Source organism: Ovis canadensis, chromosome 18 (genome assembly GCF_042477335.2).
Source record: "Ovis canadensis isolate MfBH-ARS-UI-01 breed Bighorn chromosome 18, ARS-UI_OviCan_v2, whole genome shotgun sequence".
Classification (NCBI taxonomy): domain Eukaryota; kingdom Metazoa; phylum Chordata; class Mammalia; order Artiodactyla; family Bovidae; genus Ovis; species Ovis canadensis.
The window spans coordinates 33,560,324-33,581,944 of record NC_091262.1 but is presented as its reverse complement, the minus strand read 5'-3'; the positions used below and the strand labels follow the sequence as shown (position 1 = coordinate 33,581,944).

At 48.8% G+C, this 21,621-nt stretch overlaps 1 protein-coding gene across 4 annotated transcripts in view; it reads left to right on the top strand.

Moving 5' to 3' along the window:
- Positions 1–11,142: 11,142 nt before the first annotated feature.
- Positions 11,143–21,621, top strand: part of ANPEP (alanyl aminopeptidase, membrane) — a 29,106-nt gene continuing 18,627 nt past the window's right edge. For 2 of the 4 annotated variants that reach the window (XM_069559680.1, XM_069559677.1), the window contains exon 1: positions 11,143–11,434. The gene's annotated coding sequence lies outside the window, so the exon portion shown is untranslated. Of the gene's footprint in view, positions 12,359–21,621 lie in introns of all 4 variants that reach the window. The other 2 variants (XM_069559681.1, XM_069559678.1) reach the window with 2 other exon arrangements.

The following is a 21,621-nucleotide window of genomic DNA, read 5'->3' as shown; positions in this document are numbered from 1 at the left end:
CCCCCGAGTTTGGAAACCTGTAGTAAAGATGGAAGGGTCTGGGTTTGTAACAAATGATAAATATGGCTGTAGAGGGAGTGGCTGGATGAAATAGTTGCCCAGGTTGGAGTCCCTTGACCTGATGGCAGCAGTGATGGGAAGCCAGCATTAGCTGCCCCCGCTGCCTGTGTTCCCACTTCTTCTGTGTGTGATTGGCTACGCAACGGCTCACCCTGCCTGTGCCCACCAGTTCACAGCCCCCAGCACGTCTTGGATAAGCTGAACATCATCGATGGCATCCTCTTCATTCCTCTCTGGTGAGGCCCCACTTGGACATTAGCCTGTACTTTCTTGGACTTTTTAAACTATATTAGTTGGCATGGCTCAAATTGAGAAGTATATCCCATGGGAAGGAGTTTTTCTTGAATCCTTCCAGAAATACTCTGCATAATTGGGCAAACACAGATCTGTAATCTTTTTTCCCTTAAGGCACAAAATCGTAGCAAACCATGCATGTAGATATTTTTCTCCTGCACTGAATCTGCCTTGGTGATCATTTCATGTCAGTATATAAACAGCTAGTGGTAAAGAACTCGCCTGCCAATGCAGGAGATGTAAGAGACGTGGGTTCGATCCCTGGGTGATGAAGATCCCTGGGAGAAGGGAATGGCAACCCACTCCAACATTCTTGCTTGGAGAATTCCATGGACAGAGGAGGCTGGCAGGCTACAGTCCATGGGGTTGCAAAGAGTTAGACACAACTGAAGCAACTTCGCACACAGGTGTGTGACTTGCTACATTTTATTTCGCACTTCTCTGCTGTGTTCCCACTTCTGACCAGTATTCATGCTCTTTCAGTTCTGTGCACCATCATGTCTATTAGGCAGAGACCGTCTCTTCCCAACTCCTCTCCCTGTGGTAGCTCGAATTTGGACAGGAGGGATTATTTACACCCTAGAGATGGGAAGGAGCTTCCCTTGTGGCTCAGCTGGTAAAGAATCTGCCTGCAATGAGAGAGACCTGGGTTCAGTCCCTGGGTTGGCAAGATCCTCTGGAGAAGGAAAAGGCTACCCACTCCAGTATTCTGGCCTGGAGAATTCCATGGACTGTGTAGAGAAGGGAAGAAGCTAAATCAACACAAACCCCTCAAGCTCCCCACATCCCCCTCACCTGTGGAATGTTAAACATTTAATCATCACATCACTGAGCCCTAGGATCTTGGGCAGGAGGCTCAGATCTGGGGTTGAAGGGAGAGGCAAGCCCAGACAGAGGCTGGAAGCCCCGGGCTGCCTGTAAAGGCAGTGATAAAATGATTATCGTGCCTAGAGCCCAGCCGCCTGATCTTTCATGTATTTCCTCACTTAATCTCACCACAAAACCCCAAGAGGTAAAGTCCTATTACTACCTGCAGAGAAGTTTCTTGCCCAAATAATAAGTGTCATGTCTAGTCAAAACTATGGTTTTTCCAGTAGTTATGTACGGATGTGAGAGTTGCACCATAAAAAGAGTTGAACGCTGAAGAATTGATGCTTTCAAACTGTGCTGCTAGAGAAGACTCTTGAGAGTCCCTTGGACTGCAAGGAGAGCAAACCAGTCAATCCTAAAGGAAAGTAGTCCTGAATATTCATTGGTATCATGCTGAAGCTGAAGCTCCAATACTTTGGCCACCTGATGGGAAGAGCAGAGTCATTGGAAAAGACCCTGATTCTGGGAAAGATTGAGAGCAGGAGGAGAAGGGGATGACAGAGGATGAGATGGTTGGATGGCATCATAAACTCAATGGACATGAGTTTAAGCAAACTCTGGGAGATAGAAAAGGACAGGGAAGCCTGGCATGCTGCAGTCCATGGGGTCGCAAAGATTCAGAAATGATTGAGTGACTGAACAACAATAAGTGTCACAGCCCAGTTACAAAGCCTAATCCTCTGCTGCCGCTGTCCACACAGCCCACCCCCTGCAAGCATCAGTGTTAGATACAGGGTCTGGGCTGACCCTTTCCTGAAACCTCTAGCCGGGTGCAGGCAGGAGCCTGGTGTAGGCTCCAGTGACCTCTAGGCCCATGGCCCCACTTCTCCTGTGGATAGCCTGTCTGGGGGGCCATGTTTTGTGCAGATCTAAGAACCAGGGAGAGGACAGACCTGTTTCCCATGACTAAGGCCAAGGTCAGGTTGCCTTCTTTCCAAAACAGCTTGGGCCTCGAGGTGGGGGTGAGTGGGGTGGGGCCTTGTGGTGGAGGCCCCACAGCCTCCTGAGGGCTCTGAAGAGGAGAAATTCCAGAACGCTGAAGCCTGAGGAGCCTCTCAGATCCTCCTCTTCACGTGTGAGGAAAGTGAAGGCTTGGAACTGGAAAGGTCCCTGGGGCTGAGAAGGGGCCAACTGTCCAGTTTCTGGGGCTTCAGAGAAGGAAGTTCAAGAGAAGGTCTCAGGCTGCCAGAGCAAGAGGAGGAAGCCCAGGGTGGCCATACAGGTTGGAGCAGGTCTCCCAGGGGCCATGAAGGTTATGGGTGGGGAGGATGCCTGCGGCTTTCCCTCTGGTGCTGGGTGTGTGTGGGAGCCGGGAGGGGAGGCTGCGGTGCAGGGCTGGGGGTGAGCGGTGGGTGAGCTTCAGGTGAACCACGTGGGGAGTGGACGGGGGCTGGCCTGGAAGAGACTGGGGGGCGGGGCTGAGGGAGGCCTCAGGACACTGCTGAGTGGACTGGGTTCAATGATGTTCCCCCAGAGATATGTCCAAGCTCCAATCTCTGGAACCTGTTAATGTGACCTTATTTGGAAAAAGGCGAATGTGATGTAATTATATGGGCTTCCCTCATGGCTCAGATGGTAAAGAATCTATCTGCAGTACAGGAGACGCCGGTTCGATCCCTGGCTCGGGAAGATCCCCTGGAGTAGGAAACGGCAACCCACTCCAGTATTCCTGCCTGGAGAATTCCGTGGACAGAGGAGCCTGGCGGGCTACATTCCAAAGGGTCGAAAAGAGGTGGACTTGACTGAAGCAACTGAGTACACACGATGTAATTAAGTTACTTATTTAAATGAGATTATTCTGGATTATTCAGATGAGCCCTAAATCCAATGACAAGTGTCCTCATAGGAGATACGCAGAGTCGAGGGCCTTGTGAGCCCAGGCAGAGGCTGGAGTGAGGCAACCACAGGCCACAGGCCGCCTGGGAGGCAGCAGAGGCTGGACAAGCCACGGAAGCACCCCTCCCGAGCCTTCAGAGGGGGCACTGCTGCCGCTGCGATTTCAGGCTGGTCGCGCTCCAGATCTGTGGGTAACACATTACTGTTGTTTCCAGCCACTCAGTTTGTGGAGATTTGTTACAGAAGCCCTAGGAAACGTCAGTGTGGGGTGAAAACGGGCAGTTCCAGAGGTTCACCCACTGCACAGGGAAAGGAGACTCACAGATCAGCAGGTGGAAGGCGGTGGGTGCAGGCTAGGGGCGCAGAAGGGAGGCCTGCAGAAGGGGACGGATGGAAAAGACTGCAGGTGGGACGCGGCAGAAGCATGGTGCTCTCAGAGCGGACGGGAGAGCCGGGGTCCAGGAGGGAACTCAGGAAAAGGGCACTTTCAGGAGACAGAAGGGGCTGGGAAGGGATGCGGGCGGGCTGGCCGAGAGGGCAGAAGCAGAAACCACCCCCCCCCCACCACCACCACCAGAGCTGAGCATTTCTAGAGGAGGAGGCTGATGTGTCCAAAGGAGAGGCACGGCCAGAGGAGGCATGGGCCACGCCAAGTGGGCCAAAGGCGAGCCCTGCACAGACATCACCACCGGGGGAGTCATTAGTGAGGCCTCCCGTGGGCCGGACGCCAGTAAACACCACGCACAGCTTTTCTTGAGTAACTCTCACAACAGCTCTACGAGAGGTTTTCCCATTTTACAGACCAGGAAGGTAAAGGTCAGGGTTAAGTAAACACCCAAGATAGTTGCCCAGGTTATGTCAGACCCTGACTGGAAGCCATGTTAGTTAGTTAGTTGAGTCACTCAGTCATGTCCGACTCTTTGCGACCCCGTGGACTGTAGACCACCAGGCTCCTCCATCCATGGGATTCTCCAGGCAAGAATACTGGAGTGGGTTGCCATTCCCTTCTCCAGGGGATCTTCCCAACCCAGGGATCGAATCCAGGTCTCCCACATTGCAGGCAGAAGCTCTAACCTCTGCGCCACCAGGGAAGCCTTGTAAAGCTGGCCTCCTCGCGAGCACTCTGCCCTGCCCTGGGGGGGCTTCTGGGGGCAGCCTGTGGCCAGGGCTTGGAGGGTGGGGATGCAGAGGGAGCCGTCAGCTGGAAGCCGGCCTCCCTGCCCTCCCTGGCCATCCCTCCCTCTCACCCCTCCTCAGGGGCCTCTGTGCCTGCCCTTAGGTTCCCAGTCCATCCTGTCCCTTCCCCGCCTGGGACCCCACTGGGATCCACAGCAACAACAGGCTCTTTCCCACTTCCGGTCTTGCCCAGACAGTCTGCTCTAAAAGCTGCTCTTTGTCCTTTTTTTTCCCCAAAAAAATGTGTTTTTGATCAATTTTATAATAAAACCCAAACTGAATTCTTGCAAACAACAGCAACAAGAAATAATAAAAGAGAAAAAAAATTCTCAGCTCCAGGAAGTGCTGACTCCAGCACCATTCTCCCCAGCCCTAGCTACACTCTGGTTCCCTCCCCTCTCAACCCCAAAACCCAACCTCCCCCAGCTCCAGCCTCCAACCTATCCATAGTTGGAAAAACCCAAAGGAACTTTTTGGCCAACCCAATATTTTGTTTAAATGGCACTCTATGGACACTCTGGCTTTTTTTTCTTTCTGTAACAATGAATTCTGCAATAAACTTCCCCCTCCACATCTTTTGAGTTCTGGTTGTGTTTCCCCTGGGCTTGAGATAAATTCTGCCAAAGCAGAGTCACTGGGTCAAAGGGGATATGCATGAGAATTGTTAATTTGATTCTTTGCCACCCCCATGGACTGAAGCACACCAGGCTCCTCTGTCCTTCTCTATCTCCCAGAGGTTGCTCAGATTCATGTCTGTTGAGTCAGTGATGCTATCTAACCATCTCATCTTCTACCACTCATTTCTCCTTTTGCTGTCAATCTTCCCCAGCATCAGGCTCTTTTCCAATGAGTTGACTCTTTGCATTAGGCGGCCAAATTGTGAATAGGTCTTGCCATTTTGCTTTCTCAGATGGTCAGAGCATTTCCCAAGAGCTCCAGAAGCGTATGAAAATGTGAGCTCCCCAAACCCTGGCCAACTCTAGATGGTATCGATAATCTAAACCTTTGCCAGTATCATGGGCAAAAAATGACATCTCATTGTTTTGAAATTGTTTTTCTTGGCTACAGCTAAAGTAGATCATCTTTTCATGTGACAGCTGGCCTTTTTTATTTCTTCTTCTGTGAGTTTTGCCAGTTTTCAATTGTGGTGTCTTTGTTTTTAAAGATCAACTCGTAGGAAGTTTTTTGAACATTATTGACATGAATTCTTTGTTGTATATGTTGCAAATATTATAGTCTGGTGTAATAATTGTCTTTTGCCATACAAGTTTGTATATACATGAGTGATTTTTAACTCTATTACAAGATATAATGAACCCTCAATGTAGCTACTTTTAAGCTCCAATAGTGATTAAGAGAAGGGTAATCGATTTCCCCCAGTATGTAGTTTTCCTGTTGACATTGCTTGTGATGGTTTTTGTATTGCAGAGATTTCTTGCTTCTGTGGAGTCAAATTTCTGTCTTTCCTTTTGTGACTTCTAAGCTTTATATAATATATACTTAGAAAAGTCTTCCTACTCCACAGTTATTAATAAAACAGATTCTTCTAGTCCTTCTAAAACATGATTTATTATTTTGTAAAAGACGGCATAGTATTTTTTTTCACATGGAGAACCATAATTTATTTAATCAATCCTCAGCTACTGAACATTAATTTATTTCTGTTTTCCCTCTCTTCTTTTTTCCTGGCCGCACCTCTCCTGGGTCGGTGGAGTGGGGATCTTCCCCAAACCGGAATTAAACCTGTGCCCCCTGTCACGGAAGTGTGGAGTTTAAACCACTGGACCGCCAGGGAAGTCCTCCCCTATTTTAAAAAATATATATACTTTTTTACTTACTTATTTTTGGCTGCCTCAGGTCTTAAGTTGCTGCACACAGGCTCTCAAGTTGTGGCACGAAGGCTTAGCTGCCCCAAGGTATGTGGGATCTAGTTCCCAGACCAGGGATGGAACTGGAGTCATCCCCTGCATTGGAAGGTGGATTCTTAATCACTAGACCACTAGGGAAGTCACACCCCTATTTTAAATCATGTTGTATTGAGCCACCAGCCCTGACTTTCCTCACCTCACTTGGATTATTTCAAAGCAAACCCCAAACATCAAATCATTTCATTCATAAACATTAAAGTTGAAACATTTTTATATCATAAAATCTGTTAATCCTCTGCTCTTCCTGTCTTATACTTCTAATTTTCTTTATATTTTGAATAGCCAGCTTATTCATGTGGTTCAACACTGAAAAGGACCTAAAGGACATATTGAAACCTTTGTTCCCACCCTGTCCTCTGGGGGCTCAGTGTCCACCTGCAAGACAAGCTAAAGAGCCACCGTATACATTATGTAAAAGTGAATTATGTGCTGTTCCCCTTTTAGGATACAACTGATAAACTACTTGAACAATAGTCTGCACCCAGCTTTTATTAGTTAACAGTATGTCTTTTTGTTTTCTTTTTAGAGATGGCATGTCATATGTAATTAGTAGCATTGTTACTTTCATAAAGGAGAGACATAATGTTACATAAAATAACTGTGTGTCTTACAATCTAGACTATCTTAGAATCAATTAAATAGCATATTTCTTCCCTCTTTCCCTTTTATTTATTTTTCTTTATATATATGTGTGTGCATATATATATGTATATATATATATATATTTTTTTTTTTACTTGCTTCCCTGATGGCTCAGACAGTAAAGAAGCTGCCTGCCTTGCAGGAGACCCAGGTTCAATCCCTGGGTCAGGAAGATCTCCTGGAGAAAGGAATGGCAACACCCTCTGTCATTCTTGCCTAGAGAATTCCATGGACAGAGGAGCCTAGCAGGCTACAGTTAATGCGGTCACAGAGTCAGACATGACTGAGCAACTAATACACACTCATAGTTGACTTACAATGCTTCAGGTGCACAGCAAGGTAATTCAGTTATACGTACACACATATACTATTTTTGAAGTTATTTTCCATTATAGGTGATTACAAGATATTGACTACAGTTCCCTGTGCTATTCAGTTGCTCTGTTGCTCTTAACCACATGCCTTGAATTTGGTTCTATAGATAGCATCTTAGTTCTTTCTTATAGATAGGTATTACATTCTGTTTCTTATAGGTAGGTATTACAACCCCAAGCAATGTATGAGAGTTCCAGTTTCTTCATATCCTTGCCAACACTTGTTATTTTTTCATAATAACTGTCCTGGTTACTGTGAAGTGTCTCATTGTGGTTTTGATTAGCATTTTCCTATTGACTAATAATGTTTAGAATCTTTTCAAATCCTTGCTGGAGAAATTTGTGTTCAAATGCTTTGCCTGTTTTCTAAATTGGGTTATTTGTCTTTTTGTTGTTAAGTTTTAAGAGTTCTTTATGTATTCTGGTTACTAGGCCCTTATCGGAGAAGAAAATAGCAACCCACTCCAGTTTTCTTGCCTGGAGAATCCCGAGGACAGAGGAGCCTGGTGGGCTGCTGTCCATAGGGTCGCACAGAGTTGGACACGGCTGAAGCAACTTAGCATGCATGCATGCATTACATTCTGTTACATATAGCTACATATTGCATTTCATTACATATAGCTATATAGTACATTCCATTGCATGGACGTACAAGAAGAATTCAATTAGCCCATCTCTACTGGTGGAGTTGAGGTCCTTCCCAGCTACAGTCACTGCTGCAGTGAAAAGCCTTATAATAAGAGTCCCCATGTTGCTTGTGTGTGAGCATATCCGTAGGATTCGTTTCCAGGAGTGGAAGTGCTGAGTCAAAGGGGACCTGTGTTTAGATGTTGAATAAATATTACCAAATTGCCTCTGTCAAGTTGAGTCGGTTCACACAGCAGCCAGCAGTGCAGAGGCGTGGCTGCCTATGTGTGTGGGTGCTTGTTCTCGTCCCACTCTTGACAATATATGGTGTTTCCAAGCTTTATTGTTGCTGTTCTGATAAGTGAAGAATAGTATCTTTGGAGATAATCTTTACTTTTTATTTAGTTATTTATTTTTTTAACCATGCCACAAGATATGTGGGATCTTAGTTCCCTGACCAGGGATCAAACCCTTGCTCCCTGCACTGGAAGCCCTGGAGCCCTAACCACTGGACCACCAGGAAATTCCCCTGGAGATACTCTTTTAATGAGTTATTGAGCATCTCTTGACATCTTTAAGGGCCCATTGAAATTTCCCCCTTTCCATTACCATTAACTGTTTCTTCATATTCTTTGCCTATTTTCCTCCATTTGAGTCATTGGTGGTTCATTTAAAAAAGATTTGTGGGGGACTTCTCTGGTGTTCCAGAGGCTAAGACTCCTTGTTCCAAATGCAGGGGGCCGGGGCTCCATTCCTGGTCAGGGAATTAGACCTTGTTTGCAACGACTAAGAGATCCCACGTGTCACATAAGATCCAGCACAGCCAGATAAATTCATTAAATTTTTTTTTAACCACTAAAAAAATTATTTGTGGAGGCTCTTCACATATTAGAGAAATCTACCCTTTGCCTGTGTTATGAGTTGCAGTTTTCCCCTCAGGTTTAAAGTTTTCCTTGGACTTTGCTTGTGGTGGTTTTTTGCAGAAAAAAATTTTTTTTTGGTAGTCAAATTTATCAATCTTTTCTTTTGAGGCTTCAGGTTTTGTATAATATTATAAAGGACTTCCCTACTCTGGGATTAAAAAAAAATTCTCCCATGGTTTCATTCAGTAGTTATAAAATATGATTTGTTTTTCCTGATGGGATAGTATTTCATCATATGGGAAGATCATAATTTACTAAACCAATCACTGATAGCTGAATATTTGAACTATTTCTGATTTTTTCTGAACTATAAATAAAACTGCAGTAAAATGCTTTTCCATAAATATTCTATTACACTAGGCTAAATTCCTGAAAGTGACCTTCATTTCCATCCCCAAACTGCCCTCCAGAAGGTCAAGCTGCCCTTCTGCCACAGCGGCCTGTGTACTACTCTCAAAATGCTCTCAGAGCCTTCGGTCAGAGAGGCAAGGACCCAGGATGGAAGATGCTCTCCATATGGCCTCACTGAGTCTTTCTTTGGCTTCTCAGCCATAGAGAAGATCATGTCAAATATGCTAGAGGAGCTCAGGCAGCATGAGACTGGAGGGAGAGGAGGAAACCCCAGAGTAGCGGCTAGAGGGACTCCCCTGGTGATCCAGGCGCTAAGACTCCATGCTTCCAATGTAGTGGGCCCACGGTTCAATCCCTGGTCAGGTGAGATCCCACATGCTGCAACTATAAAGATCTGATCTCTTTGGCTTCCCTGGTGGCTCAGTGGTAAAGATTCTGCCTGCCAGTGCAAGAGACATGGGTTCAATCCCTGGTCCAAGAGGATCCCACAAGCCTTGGAGCAACTAAGTCCATGTAACCACAACTACTGAGCCTGTGCTCTAGAGCCTGGGAGCCACAGCTACTGAGCCCATGCATTGCAACTACTGAAGTGTGCATGCCCTAGAGCTTTTGCTCTGCAACGAAGAGAAGCCACAGCAACGAGAAGCCCGAGCACCACAACTATAGAGTAGCCCCCGCTTGCTGCAACAGGAGAAAAGTCCAGGCAGCAACAAAGACCCAGCACAGCCAAAACTAAAGATACATAAATAAAAGTAAATATATAAAAATATATTTATATATAAATATGTATATAATTATATATATACACAAAAGATCTGAGCCCACATGCTGCAACTAAGATGTGGTACAACCAAAAAAAAAAAAAAGCTGCTCGAGTTTTACTCAGAGCAGACTTATTCTTATTTTACATAAAATTCTCTTCTCCAATAAACCTGTGATTCTGTTTTAAGACCACAGAAACAAAATAGAAAGGGGAAGCAAGGCTGCTACTTACAGCATCCTAGCCCACGGTGCCATTTCTAAAGGAAGAGCAAGTGCAAGTGAGTCAAAAAGCAACCACTTTGGGCCATGTGGTGCAAGGCTAAACTGTCCCACAGATTCCAGTAATGGATGAGGAAGTCAATTAGATTGGGTGATCTCTAAATTTGCTTGTAAACCTGAGATTCTGGAAGGTGTCTTGAACGTTGTGGTTGGCAGAATGTTGTGGTTGCCCCCTCCGCAAAGACGCCCTTGTCCTAATTCCTGTATTCTCTGAATATGCTTTGCTATGTGGCAAAGAGGAATTAAAACCACAGATGAAATTAAAATGGGGTTATCAGCTAACCTTAAAATAGGGAGAAACCTTGGATTATTGGGGTGGACAAAATGTAATCACAAGGAGCCTCTAAAGTGGATGCAGGAGGGGAAAAAAAGAATTGATGTCAGAGTGATACAATGACAGAGTGGATGGGCCACTGTTGACTTTGAAAATGGTAGGGGGCCACAAGCCAAGGAATGCGGGTACCCATAAGTGGTTCTGTAGAACATCCAGAAGGAAACCCTGTGGACACCCTTGAATATACATAGCCTGATGAGATCCATTTTGGACTTCACCTACAAAACTAAAATAATAAGCACATTGTTTTAAATTTGTGTTAATTTGTTACAATAGCCATAAGGAAAAAGTACAAATATCATCTGATCTTGCCCAGTAAAAAGATGCCCAGGGAAGAGGAGTGACTTGCCCCTGGACGCTCAGCCTCTAAGGAAGCAGCATACCCTGACTCTGGTCTGGCTTTTTTTCTTTTTTGCTAGATCCTGCAGCTTCTCTTCCTTCCTAATGATGAGCCCCAGGTATCAGGAAAGTTAAATTGTGTGCTGCAGAGATTCAGTTATCTGGACCGGCCATCTCCATGGGGATGCCCGGTTTGTTTTTTCAATGAGTGGGGCTCCCCCTCCGCTCGCCCCAGTTGGAAGGGTGGGCCTCTGTGCCCTTCCCCCAGGGGCAGATGCTGTCCAGATGTGGGCGGGGGCGGGGCCCTGGGGCTGCGGCCACAGCGGGACTGTTTGGGGAGCAGGGGAAGGGCAGTGGTTGTGGAAGCTGGAGACCTAAGGAACCAAAGAGCAATTCCAGGGCTGGCGGGCGGGCCGTCGCTGGAGCAGCTCCCCTCGGGGTGCTCCGGGGAGGCTGCGGGAAGGCAGGGGAGGAGTCCCGGCGGAGCTGCGGGCCGGCAGGGGTTAACCCGGGAGTAGTGGTCGGGTCAGGTTACTTCCCTTTAAAAAGAAGGGGAAAGGAGGAGTCAGGCCCTGGTGGGCAGTGTCCGTGGCTGGTCCGGCTCGTCTATCGAGGGAGGAGGCTCGCAGCCGGCCGCAGGCAAGTCGAGCGCGGTGCGGAGGGGACCGGGTGCGCGGAGGGGCCGCGGGGCGCAGCCGCGCTGAGGCAGGGAACTCGATGCAAGCGCGCGCAGGACTCCGACGTCCCTGCCGACGCCCCCTTCCCAGACCGGCTCACTGAGGTCCAAGGCGAGCGAAGGAAAGAGACCCCTCTAGGATCGCGCCGCCAGGATCGTCCCGCAGCGGGCTTGTCAACCGGTCGGGGGTGGGGGGTCGCCCCTCTGGAGAGGCGGCCCCCAGGGTGGCGAGCGCGGCTGCTGGCGCCTCTGGGGGTGGACCGACGGAGAGACACCACTGGTGCAGCGGACTCAGCCCTGCTGGGGTCCCGGGCCGGGTGGGGTGGAGACAAAGCGTGGTGGCGAGAGTGGTGACTGGTGGTGACTGTGAGGCTCAACCGCTCAGACTCGCAGTGGGTGCGGCGGAGCCAAAGATGCGCGAGGTCCTGGCCAAGGCTGGGGGTCTGTTTACACAGCCCCCAGAGGGGAGGGGGTCGGGTCAAGACTCCAGCAGGAGATCCCCTTAGCTAGCCTTAGACGTCTTGCCTCCCTCCAGAGCCCTCCACCCGACTACTGTTTTAAAGGGAATTCCTATCTTTAGTGAAAGTTGCTCAGTCGGTGTCCTACTCTTTGAGACCCCATGGACTATACAGTCTGTGGAAATCTCCAGGCCAGAATATACTGGAGCAGGTAGCCTTTCCCTTCTCCAGGGGGTCTTCCCAACCCAGGGATCGAACCCAGGTCTCCTGCATTGCAGGCGGATTCTTTACCAGCTAACCCAGTCCCCTGCTCCTTACAACACCACCACTGGGGTGAGGGTTTTCCTGATGTGGGAACAGAGTGCTTGCTCCAGCCTTACCCCGAAGCCGAGAGGATCAGTGTTCCTACTGCTATCGGCGTTTGCTCTGGTAAGGGGCTTCCAAGTAGAGCCAGTGGGGCCCTAACCTTGCACTTCCCCACCCCCGAGCAGTCCGGTGGGTGGGGCTGCCCAGGTGGGTCATGCCTTGGGTTTTGTGACTTGAATCCTGCTCCTCCTCCCTTCATCCCAGCCCAGGGCAAGGTGCTAGTTACTGGAATCGGTGGGACAGTCAGGCAGTGTGGCTGGCTGGTCAGAGTGCAGTTCTCAGGCAGACCTGAGGTCTGAAGCTGGCTTAGTCCCTGAGTCTCTCAATGACTGGACATCTCTGGGCCCTGCTTTATTCACCTGTAAAAGAGGAGTGTGGGCCTTCCCAGGTGGAGCTAGTGGTAAAGAATCTGCCTGCCAATGCAGGAGACAGCAAGAGACAACAGTTTGCTCCCTGGGTCAGGAAGATCCCCGGGAGTAGGTAATGGTAACCCACTCCAGTATTCTTGCCTGGAGGATTCCACAAAGGAGCCTGGCGGGCTACAGAACATGGAGTCACAAAGACTCGGACACTACTGAATGACACAGCACACACAGGCACACACAGGCACACACACACACACACGGTAGTGTCTGAAAGAGGAGTCTTGGAGCAGATGGGCCTTCGAGTTGACTGTGATTGAAGAGTTGGCTGTGATTGAAGAGTTGGCTGCAGACATGTGAGGTGGGGGAGGGGAACAATGGAAGCGCAGCCAAGAGGAAGTGGGAATGGGCCTCGGATCCGCCAAAGACCCCCTCCCTACACACTGGGGGCTGAGCAGGTGGGGAAAGCAGGGTGACTTGCCCAACTCTGGCAGTAGGCTGGTATCCCCCCCTGCCCCCCTCCCTAAAGAGCCCTAAAGTCTAAGGCTAGACTATGAGTGGAAGGAAGCTTAGCCCAGAGAGCTGCCTCTACTTCACAGATGGAGACACAGGCTTAGCTGTGTGAGGCAGCCCGGGGCCTGCCCTGTGATTTCCTCTGAGTCTGCTAGAGAGTGGGGCATCAGCTCCCCACTTCCACCACCCTTAGGCCAAGTTTTCCAGCCCTTTGCTTCAGGAGTTTTATTGCTAAGCATTCCAAGAAGAAAGGTTGGGGTCCACACGTGGGAAGGCAGCAGTCTTCCCAGTATTGAGTTGGGCTTAGTTCCTGGGCATCTGCCTTTGGTGGAAGACCAGGACCCCACGCTTGGGACTCCTCCAGAATCTGGGAAGGACGGTGTGGATGGTGGGCCAGCCGCTCACATGGAGCCCCCTGAGTGCCTTCCTTCACACAGGCCACCAGCCATCACTTCCAGCCTGGGCCCAGGCCTGGGTGTCTGTCGTCAGAGGCGCTGCAGTGTTTCTCAGCTGAACCCTGGAGGCAGACCAGGGTCCCCCACAGCGGCCTGAGTCTGGGAGCACTGCCCTCCCCTTCTGATAAGAAGTTCCACTTCCTAGAGCCCCCGCAGCTCGGGGTCCTGGTCTAGGGGCAGGGAGTTGCTGGCCCTTTTGTAGAGCCCCCAAGCTGACTTCCACCAGATTTCCAGTCTCTCCTTGCAGCAGCCACTCCCGCCATGTCCCTTAGAGTGCCTATAAAATTCAGAAGGGACACACAGTTCCCCTAAAAGATGATCAGATATTTCTTCCTGCCTGGCCTTCTTCAAATTGCTGTCCTGTGCTGTCTCTTCCTGAGGTCTCTTGAAAGATGTATGTCTCCTCCTGAGGTCTTTTAACCCTCTGGGGCACTGCACAGTAGGAAATGTAGGGGCTGTATGAGAGGATGCTTTCGGGAGGCGTGTATAATCCAGCAATAGAATCTGCCACAACTGTCTGTGTGACCTTGGGCAAGTCACTTAACTTTGTGCTGTGGTTTCCTCAAGAGCCAGTGGTGGTGATTATCCAGGTGGTGATTGTCTGGTGGGTCACACAGAAGGGAGTTTTCCAAGCAGGATCTGCAGCCCAGAAAGGCCCTTCCAAGGCTGGTGTCCTTCCACCCACTCCCCTCGGTCCCTGTCTCTCCTTTGCTCCTGAGTGCCCTGCATTGGCTTCCAGGGGTCAAAACAGGAGCTGACTTCCTATGGCTGCCTTCTGTGGTTCTCACAGGATGGACAAGGTCCAAGGCTCCCAGAGGAAGCACCCTGGGGGGCTGGCCTGGGCCCAGGCTCCTGCAGCTGTGGGTGGAGACCTCAGAAGCCTGGGAGAAAGCCAGGAGCCTCAGGGGCCAGAAAGTGCCGGCACTGGGGCCCCAGCCTCATTCCTGCTCTTCACTGTCTGCTCCTTCAGAGCAGACAGCTGGCCTTCGGTTTTTCCATCGCTCCCAGCCTGCCCAGCCCTGCAGTTAAAGGGGACGGCGGGGGAGGTGCTGAGTGAGCCTGAGCAGTAGCTTACCCCCAGAGCCCGGTGGTCTGGGAGGGAACCTGGGCTGCATAGTTGCCTGCCTTCTGATCCTGGGTTTCCCCATCACAGTCCCTCCCAGACTGCTGGTGTTTTCATGTTTGAATAGAAAGTAACTTGCACTCCCATATCTGAGATAAAGCTCTATCTTCTATAAGAGTGGCTATGCCTCAAATATTCTCTAACATGAGTGTTGTTAGCCTTTCTTTTTTTTTTTTTAATTTATAACTTTTGTTCTCTGGACCAAAGCATAATCAGGTTAGAAATATATAAACCCACAGGTAGGTAGAAAGGCAGCTTTGGTTGAGGCAGGGGCTGGGGACTCAGCTTCTTCCCCATCCAGAGATAAATAGTGAAAGGGATGCGCACATCTGCTCACTGGCAGAAAGATTCCATTCCAAAGACCCTTTGCACATGGCGCCTCCCCAGAATCGTACGGGATGGAGCAGTGATTCCCAAAGTGAGCACAGCTGAACAAGATGATTTTGTTGGCTACCTAGATGAATGATTTTCATTTATTTATTCATTTTCAATAACTGTTTATCTTTGGCTGTGCTGGGTCTTCGCTGTGGCATGGACCTTTCTCTCGTTGCAGCGAGCAGGGCCTACTCTCTAGCTGTGGTTTGTGAGCTTCTTACTGCGGTGGCTCCTCTTGTGGAGAACCGGCTGTAGGACACAAGGGCTTCAGGAGCTGCAGTGCCTGGGCCCTGGAGCACAGGTCAGTAGTTGGGGCATGGGGGCTTAGTTGCTCTGGGGCATGTGGGAGTCTTCCCAGGTCAGGGATCAAACCTGTGTCTCCTGTATTTGGCAAGTGGATTCTTTACCGGTGAAGCACCGGGAAAGCCCCTTTATTTATTTTTAAATTTTTATTGTATAAGTCATTTTCCTTTTTCAAAGCAGCCTCATCTGTGGTACTTTGTTACGATGGCCTGAGCTGACTAATACATCGATTTTATTTTTATTTATTTATTTTAGTATTCATTTGGCTTTGCTGGGTCCCGGCTGCAGCAAACGGGACCTTCAGTCTTTGTGGCACCATGTGAGGTCTTCAGTTACGGCCTGCGAACACTTAGTTGCAGCATACGGCCTCTAGTTCCCCGACCAGGAATGCGACCCAGGCCCCCTACATTGGGAGCATGGAGTCTTAGCCACTAGACCAGCAGGGAAGTCCCGAATTGTCTTACTGCTGCATCTGTTCCATGAGCATGTGTTACCTGCCCGCTGTGCACCAGATGCTTGCCTGGTGTAGAGGATTCTACCCTCATGGCACTGAGTCTTGGGGGTACCGGGAGGACTTCCCTGGGGTAGCATCACTGAAGTGAGCTTCCTGGGTGAGTGGATGGCAGGGGAGGGAAAGACACAAGCTTTCCAGGCCCAAAGAGCAGCTTGGGGTGGGAGTGAAGGGTGGAGGAGGGAAGAGATGATGGGCTCGAGAAACCAAAAGAGGACAGTGGGGCAGAACAACAGGGGGCAAAGGCTTGAGATGAGACCAGAGACTCACTGGAGGCTAGATCATACTGGAGCGATAGGCCATTGCAAGGGGTGTGGGCCTTGTCGTTCATTCAGCCAACACTGGGCTTCTCCCCTGTGCTAGGCATGGTGCAGTCTACAAAGTCATGGCACCCTTGGGGTGCCTTGGTCTAGTGAGAAGATTTTGAACAACATAGATGGCCTTTTCTCAAGTTCTGTGATAGAAATGTGAGCCAGAGGCCAGGGAAACACCAGGGGAGAGGAGCTGCCTCTGCTTGAGAGGGCAGTGACATTTGACCTGGGTTTTGAAGGATGAATAGGAGTTTGACAGGAAAGAGAGGAAAGGCATTCCCAGCAGTGAAAGCAGGCACAGAGGTATGAAAAAGTCCAGGGAGTTTGGGAGAAATGCCAACAGTTGAAGTCACGCTGGGCACCGGAAAGAGGAGAGGCCAGAAGGTCAAGTCCACAGATTCTCAGGCTTGAGCCAGAGGTGAGCTTTCGTCCTCCAAGCAGTGAGGAGAGGGACGCCAGGTGTGAGCAGGAGAGGAAGATCTCTCTGCCAGGTTGTGGGGCAGGTGGGGCCACAGGAGGGGAGAGCGAGGTCACTGCTACCCAGTGGGCGGTAGCCATGGCCATGCAGGGGCTGTGGCGGGGGCTGGGAGAGAGATCTCTTTTTATTTTCAAAGAAGGTGGGGGCTGTGGAGCTTGCCCCTCTCTGTGTCCCCAGACTGGGCCGGCACAATGCCCAGAAAAGGGACCTCTCATTCCAGGGCAATGGGCTGCCTGCTGCGCCAACTTTGAAGACCAGAGGCCCTTTCCAAAAGAGTAAGGATTCCAGCCAGCTGGGCCCATGGGCTGTGTCCAAAGCAAACAGGAAAAGGCCATGGTGGGCCAGGCAGGGCCTCTTTCTTTGTTTGGAGTCGGGAACAGGCCAAGCAGGCTTGTGTGTCTCTCTGCTGCAAAGGTGGGAGCAGGCTGCAGGCCCTACAGAGTAAAACTTGTTGCGGGGGGAATACATGGCCCCTGGGTGCCAGCCTTCAAGGGCACAAGGTGCCCAAGCTGGAGCCCTCCCCCAGGGTCTTGGTTTCCCACTCTTGCCCTTTGGTCATCAGCCCAGGCCTAATAGGGGTGGCTGCAGGTCACTGCAATGGAAAGTCCACACTGCCCAGACCAGGGCCCCGGGGGCATGTCTCCAGAGAGAAGGAGGGAAGTGCTGACTGCTCAGAGCACCCTTGAGCCCAGGGCACCTGGGATTCCCCTGAAGACTCTATCCTGTACTCAGACCCAGGCCAGATGACAGATGGCAGTCATTCAGTCTCCCAGGGATGCCTGGATGAATTAACCTATGAATATATTCAACCCACTCACGCATTTCTTTCCCAAGCCTCCAGGCAAGCTCAGGGGATGGCCAACTCAAGCCAGGGCAGGGAGTGGTAGAGGAACAGGGTCCTCAAGGAGCTGATGGAGGAGGCAGACTCAAGCCCTGAGATGCATCTGGCCCAAGTAAGAGTCTTGCCTGTCTGCCATGGTTGGAGAAGGGCTCAGAGAAGGAGCAGACCATTCTCCCAGGGCAAAGTGGGAGTAGAGATGGGTGGAGGAGGGCTACAGAGACTCCAATAAGGCGTGACTCCTGAGTAGACTCACTCATTCATCCACGCACCAGTCCCTGCCTGTGTGCATTCACTTCAGTTCAGTTTAGTCGCTCAGTCATGTCCGATTCTTTGTGACCCCATGGATTGCAGCACGCCAGGCCTCCCTGTCCATTACCAGCTCCCGGAATTTACCCAAACTCATGTCCATCAAGTCGGTGATGCCATCCAGCCATCTCATCCTCTACAGTCCCCTTCTCCTCCTGCCTAAAATCTTTCCCAGCATCAGAGTCTTTTCCAATGAGTTGGTTCTTTGCATCAGGTAGCCAAAGTATTGCAGTTTCAGCTTCAGCATCAGTCCTTCCAATGAACACCCAGGACTGATCTCCTTTAGGATGGACTGGTTGGATCTCCTTGCAGTCCAAGGAACTCTCAAGAGTCTTCTCCAACACCACGGTTCAAAAGCAACAATTCTTTGGCACTCAGCTTTCTTTATAGTCCAACTCTCACATCCATACATGACTACTGGAAAAACCATAGTCTTGACTAGACGGACATTTGTTGGCAAAGTAATGTCTCTGCTTTTTAATATACTGTCTAGGTTGGTCATAAGTTTTCTTCCAAGGAGTAAACGTCTTTTAATTTCATGGCCGCAGTCACCATCTGCAGTGATTCTGGAGCCCAAAAAAGTAGTCTGTCACGGTTTCCACTGTTTCCCCATCTATTTGCCATGAAGTAATGGGACCAGATGCCATGATCTTAGTTTTCTGAATGTTGAGCTTTAAGCCAACTTTTCCACTCTCCTCTTTCACTTTCATTAAGAGGCTCTTAAGTTCTTCTTTGCTTTCTGCCACAAGGCTGGTGTCATGTGCATATCTGAGGTTATTGATATTTCTCCCTGCAATCTTGATTCCAGCTTGTGCTTCTTCCAGCCCAGCATTTCTCATGATGTACTCTGCATATAAGTTAAATAAGCAGGGTGACAATATACAGCCTTGACGTACTCCTTTCCCGATTTGGAACCAGTCTATTCCATGTTCAGTTCTAACTGTTGCTTACTGACCTGCATACAAATTTCTCAAGGGGCAGGTCAGGTGGTCTGGTATTCCCATCTCTTTCAGAATTTTCCATAGTTTGTGGTTATCCATACAGTCAAAGGCTTGGGCATAGTCAATAAAGCAGATATTGATGTTTTTCTGGAACTCTCTTGCTTTTTCGATGATCCAACAGATGTTGGCAATTTGATCTCTTGTTCCTCTGCCTTTTCTAAAACCAGCTTGAACATTTGGAAGTTCATGGTTCACGTTCTGTGGAAGCCTGGCTTGGAGAATTTTGAGCATTACTTTGCCAGTGTGTGATATGTGTGCAATTGTGTGGTAGTTTGAACATTCTTTGGCTTTGCCTTTCTTTGGGCTTGGAATGAAAGCTGACCTTTTCCAGTCCTGTGGCCACTGCTGAGTTTTCCAAATTTGCTGGCATGTTGAGTGCAGCACTTTCACAGCATCGTCTTTCAGGATTTGAAATAGCTCCACTGGAATTCCATCACCTCCACTAGCTGTGTTCGTAGTGATGCTTCCTAAGGCCCACTTGACTTCACATTCCAAGATGTCTGGCTCTAGGTGAGTGATCATACCATTGTGATTATCTTTGTCATGAAGATCTTTTTTGTACAGTTCTTCTGTGTATTCTTGCTACCTCTTCTTAATATCTTCTGCTTCCGTTAGGTCCATACCATTTCTGTCCTTTATTGAGCCCATCTTTGAATGAAATGTTCCCTTGGTATCTCTAATTTTCTTGAAGAAATATCTAGTATTTCCCATTTTATTGTTTTTCTTTATTTCTTTGCACTGATCACTGAGGAAAGCTTTCTTATCTCTCCTTGCTATTCTTTGGAACTCTGAATACAAATGGGTTTATCTTCCCTTTTCTCCTTTGCTTTTCTCTTCTTTTCTTTTCACAGCTATTTGTAAGGCCTTCTCAGACAGCCATTTTGCTTTTTTGCATTTCTTTTTCTTGGGGATGGTCTTGATCCCTGTCTCCTGTACAGTGTCACGAACCTCCATCCATAGTTCTTGAGGTACTCTGTCTATCATATCTAATCCCTTGAATCTATTTCTCACTTCTACTGTATAATTGTAAGGAATTTGATTTAGGTTATACCTGAATGATCTAGTGGTTTTCCCTACTTTCTTCAATTTAAGTCTGAATTTGGCAATAAGGAGTTCATGATCTGAGCCACAGTCAGCTCCTGGTCTTGTTTTTGCTGACTGAATAGAGCTTCTCCATCTTTGGATGCAAAGAATGTAATCAGTCTGACTTTGGTATTGACCATCTGGTGATGTCCATGTGTAGAGTCTTCTCTTGTGTTCTTGGAAGAGGGTGTTTGCTATGACCAGGTGTTTTCTTGGCAAAACTCTGTTAGCCTGTGATCTGCTTTGTTTTGTACTCAAGGCCAAGTTTGCCTGTTTTTTTAGGTGTTTCTTGACTTCCCACTTTTGCATTCTCTAGTCCCCTATAATGAAAAGGACATCTTTTTGGGGTGTTAGTTCTAGAAGATCTTGTAGGTCTTCATAGAACCGTTCAACTTCAGCTTCTTCAGCATTACTGGTCAGGGCATAGACCTGGATTACTGTGATATTGAATGGTTTGCCTTGGAAACAAAGAGAGATCATTCTGTCATTCTTGAGTCTGCATCCAAGTATTGCATTTTGGACTCTTGTTGGCTATGATGGCTACTCTATTTCTTCTAAGGGATTTTTGCCCACAGTAGTAGATATCATCTGAGTTAAATGGTCATCTAGTAGTAGATGGTCATCTGAGTTAAATTTGCCCATTTCAGTCCATTTTAGTTTGCTGATTCCTAAAATGTCAACATTCACTCTTGCCATCTCCTGTTTGACCACTTCCAATTTGCTTTGATTCATGGGCCTAACATTCCAGATTCCTATACAATATTGCTCTTTCCAGCATCGGACTTTGCTTATATCACCAGTCACATCCACAACTGGGTGTTGTCTTTGCTTTGGCTCCATCCCTTCATTCTTTCTGGAGCTATTTCTCCACTGACCTCCAGTAGCATATTGGGCACCTACCGACCTGGGGAGTTCCTCTTTCAGTGTCCTATCTTTTTGCCTTTTCATACTGTTCAGAGGGTTCTCAAGGCATTCACTTAACAAATATTTATTGAGGACATCCAGTGGTGAAGAATCTACCTGCAATGCAGGGTACGTGGGTTTGATCCCTGGTCTGGGAAGATCCCACATGCTGTAGAGCAACTAAGCCCGGGTGCCATGACTACTTAGCCCACACTCTAGAGCCCGTGCTCCACAATGAGAGAGGCCAACTAGAGAGCAGCCCCCTCTCCCTGCAGCTAGAGAAAGCCTGCCTGCAGCAATGCAGACCCAGGGCAGCCAAAAATAAATAAATAAAAAATTAAAACTATACATAAAAAAACCCAAATATGTGTTGAGTGACTACTACGTGCCTGATGCTATCAGTGAGCAGGGGCAGCCATGGACTGCTCTCACGGGGGTCTGCTGGGGGTGGGTGTGGGGGAAGCACTCAGGTCAGCACCACACAGGTCAAATGGAAAACTATTCCCAATTATAGGGCTTTGAAGAGAGGTTTGTGGTTCTCAGGACCTTGACCTGGCCAGGGAGGCCAGGGTATCTTCTCTGAGAAAGACTTGAAGAATAAATAGGGAGTAACCAGGGCAGGAGTGGGGGGAAGATGATCCAAGCAGAGAGAATTGCACGTGCAAAGGTCCTGTGGTAGATGACCTGGATGAAGGCCAGATTGGCTAGGGTTCCACAGCAGAGGAGAGTGTGGTGAGAATGAGGTCAGGCAGTCAGCCAGC